Source organism: Galeopterus variegatus, unplaced genomic scaffold (assembly GCF_000696425.1).
Source record: "Galeopterus variegatus unplaced genomic scaffold, G_variegatus-3.0.2 Scaffold1748, whole genome shotgun sequence".
Taxonomy (NCBI): Eukaryota; Metazoa; Chordata; class Mammalia; order Dermoptera; family Cynocephalidae; genus Galeopterus; species Galeopterus variegatus.
Genome location: NW_007727859.1, coordinates 219,442 through 222,797, shown reverse-complemented (window position 1 = coordinate 222,797; position 3,356 = coordinate 219,442). Strand labels below are relative to the sequence as shown.

At 41.1% G+C, this 3,356-nt stretch overlaps 1 pseudogene; it reads right to left on the bottom strand.

The window, feature by feature from the left end:
• Nucleotides 1-350: 350 nt before the first annotated feature.
• On the bottom strand, nucleotides 351-712 carry LOC103595335 (annotated as a pseudogene).
• Between the last annotated feature and the right edge of the window lie 2,644 nt (nucleotides 713-3,356).

Sequence of the window (3,356 nt, the reverse complement as noted above, 5' to 3'; positions counted from 1 at the left end):
TTGGTGTTATTAGCACCATGCTTTAACCAACTGAGCTAACGTGCCTGGGTTTGGTTTGTTTTTTGTTTGTTTTACTAGATCTAAGAAAGAAGTCAACATTGATATATATGTTGTTTGAGCAAAAAGGCACAGAAAAACAGACAACATATACCCATTAAATTTCTAAGAAATACAAGATACAAAGATCTTTGGATAAGTTCTAAGTCTGTACGAAGAATCTAGATTTGCAACTCTCCAAAATGTAAAGAGACCTACTACATAACATACAGAAGTAATTTAACGCCTTTTTCATAAGAATATAAGGAGCTTTGCTAAACTTCAAATTCCATAAGAGCATCTAAAATGCCAGTTCATGGAATAGGTGCTTCTTTCTTCTGCTGCTGTCCATTTATGCGATTGTTTTCATGGACTTCTGGCCAGATGTCACAGACAAAGGCTAAGAGGTTGTCCAAGACTTCATCCCTGTTCCCAGAAAGAGGTCTGGAGGATGGCCATCTCCTCTGGGTCTCCTCCACTTCAGCGCCACAACTGCCTGGGATCCCAGAGCTGCAGCTGTCTGCTTCTGCAGGAGGTTCTATTCAATTTCAGCCCGAGCTTCTTTGGCCTGCTTTAGCCTCCAGTTCTTCTTTCCCTTCTGGGTCCCTGACACCTTCTCGGTGGCCCGGTTCTTGGACTGCAGCCACTGCTGGTGCCCCTGCGGCTGACTAGCCATGGCGGCAGCAATTCTGAGACTGAGGTGAGCAGCCTAAACCAGGTCGATGGCCTTTAAGGTCACAGACCCAGCCGCACACTGCAAAAAATACTCTTCAGCTGGTTTGGTATTCATATTGTTAGCTGTAGTGTTGCTGTTTCTTTCTTTTTGTTTTTTTTGTTTTTTTTTAAAGATGACCAGTAAGGGGATCTTAACCCTTGGCTTGGTGTTGTCAGCACTACGCTCACCCAGTGAGCCAACCGGCCATCCCTATAGGGGATCCGAACCCGCGGCCTTGGTGTTATCAGCACCGCACTCTCCCGAGTGAGCCACGGGCTGGCCCTCTTTCTTTCTTTTTGGAGGCTGGCCAGTTTGGGATCTGAACACTCGACCATGGTGTCATAACACGCTATTTTTATTCTAAGACTGTCGTGTATGTAGTGTGAAACAAAGTCACTGATTTCTTTCTTTTTGGAGGCTGGCCAGTTTGGGATCTGAACACTCGACCATGGTATCATAACACGCTATTTTTATTCTAAGACTGTCGTGTATGTAGTGTGAAACAAAGTCACTGAGAACTGGGCTTTTTCAGCATGGGAAAACCCTGTGGTCCTAGAAGTAATAATATGAACTCATGATGCATTTTATCTTTAAAAGAAAAAAAATGCATATTTCCGAGGTTTGTACACTGAAAACATCTATTTTTGGGTTTTGGTTTTGGTTTTTTGGCAGCTGGCTGGGACAGGGAACCAAACCCTTGATGCTGGTGTTACAAGGCCACACTCTAACTAACTGAGCTAACTGGCCAGCCCCACACTGAAAACATCTTCAAACAATGGCCAACCCAGTAGCGACAAATACATCTAATGCTGGTAACCACCACGTGGGCCTGAGTGCTCACCGCTATAGGGTCACCAGTCACACCCACCAGACAGAACTTAAAGGAAAGGCCTTTTATTTCAGAAGACGCCGACCAGAAGACAGAAGTTGAAGTCCCAACTGCTTCCCTAATTGACTGAGGGTTGGGGTTTATACAGGTATTGGGTGAGACAGGATGCTTTGAGAGATGCATAGGACAAGACAGGACGTCTGCTTTTGATACAGTCTTTGTTAATCACTAAGTGTGAGAAATAAAGGGAAAACAAAGTTAGTTCTATGGTGTATACACGAGTGTGGGGGGATTTCTATGTTTACAGTGTCAGATCGGATTACTAAATATCATTTCCCAGTAAAAGGAATCAGGGATTCTTGGAGAAATGGATGATTCCTAGTCTGGGGCAGAAAATGTACGATATGAACCAAGAATATCTTATTGTACTGAAAAACCAGGAAACCTATAAAAGACTACCAGCATCATATCAAAAAGATTCAGGAGTTAACTTGAAGAGACTTCCATTGGCCAAAGAGGGGACAATTTGTGCCTCAACAACAATAATGACCACAATTAAGTGAAACGTATAAAAATGCTAATAATCCATTATTTAATAACGATATTCTTTTAAAAGGTCACCGTTGGAACATGCTAGGAAAACAACTCATTATTTTAAACTCTGGGAAATAAAAGAACCAAGCAATTATTTTGCCTTTCTTATACTCACTGTACCAATGGGCAACTAAATGGTTGTTGAGGGGGAGTTTTTCTTTATAGACATATTTCAGCTAGTAAATGAAGACTTAGAATATCAGTTTTAGGATGTCAGTTTTGTAACCTCTAGTGAATTAAAGGATCTAGGCAATGATCATCTTTGGCAGTGAACCTCACAAAAAGAGAGACACGAGGTACTATGTCCATCCTGATGGAAAAACACACCACCACCCATGAAGCGGTCTTGCCCTCTGCCTCCCACAAAAAGAATCCAATGAAGCTTCTAGATCCAATTACTAATATATAGGAAATACAGGAGCAGATTGTCTGAAAGTGCTATCCAAGGCAATTAGAAAAGAAAACAAATTACAAGATGCAATGAAGGGGCAAAATTATTATTATTTGAAAGTGAGATGACTAATTCCAGGGAACCCAAGCAAATATAATGAAAATTATTAGGAACAATAAAAGAATTCAGCAGGTATCTGGCTAAAAAATTAATATATAAAAATCACTGGTTAGCTGAGTTGGTTGGAGTACAGCCTTGTAACACCAAGGTCAAAGGTTTAGTTCCCAGTACTGGCCAGCCACCAAAAGAAACCACAAAAAACAAACACCTTTGCTATAAACAAAAGGTCTTAAGACTATGGTCTGCAGGCCAAATCCAGCCCACTGCCTGTTTTTGCAAATAAAGTTTTATTGGAACACAGCCATGCTTATTTATTTATCTATTGTCTATGGCTGTTTTTATGCTTCGAGAGCAAAGCTGAGTAGTTATGACAGAGACCACTTGATCCAAAAAATAAAAGATATTTACTATTTGACCCTTTACAGAAAAAGTTTGCCAACAACTGCTATAGATAAAAAGTAAGTTGGAAAATACAATGGAAAAAAAAGACCCAACTTTTAGTAGAAACAAATATAAGCTACCTAAGAATAAACTTTATAATATGCAATAACTGTTATACAAGCTTATGAAGAAAACCTCATCAGTGTGGGGCTGGCCCGGTGGCGCACTGGATAGTGCGCTGCTTGGGAAGTGCGGCGGCGCTCCCGCCCAAGGGTTCGGATCCCACATAC